The 366-nt window shown below is 30.1% G+C and overlaps 1 protein-coding gene across 1 annotated transcript in view; it reads right to left on the reverse strand.

The window, feature by feature from the left end:
• The window catches only part of LOC119588532 (protein downstream neighbor of son homolog), a gene marked incomplete at its 3' end in the record, with an annotated part of 12,599 nt that overhangs the window by 7,430 nt on the left and 4,803 nt on the right, over window positions 1–366 (reverse strand).

The following is a 366-nucleotide window of genomic DNA, read 5'->3' on the forward strand; positions in this document are numbered from 1 at the left end:
CTGTTGAGTTGAGACAGTTTTTTCTTTACGTAAAATGGGGTGACATGGCATATATATTAGTTAAATCAATAACTGCACTAATTTCTATGAAAAAAAATTATAAATTTTTTTAGTATCTGCCTCTGCATTAAAGATTTAACTGCTGAGACTTGATTCCCATATACCCTTTATTGCCAGGCACATGCACTCTCCATTGTAGTTTTTTTCTATTAAGTGTATGGCCATAAGCATCAATTCGTAAAGGAGTTAGTTACTCATTTGCCCCATTCATTGAATTTTTGAGACAAGTTACTTTTTCTAATAACATTACTATCATTATGAATGCTAGCACAAAAAACTATAGTAAAGAAAGAAAAAGAAAAATAT

This window comes from Penaeus monodon, chromosome 24, assembly GCF_015228065.2.
Source record: "Penaeus monodon isolate SGIC_2016 chromosome 24, NSTDA_Pmon_1, whole genome shotgun sequence".
Classification (NCBI taxonomy): Eukaryota; Metazoa; Arthropoda; class Malacostraca; order Decapoda; family Penaeidae; genus Penaeus; species Penaeus monodon.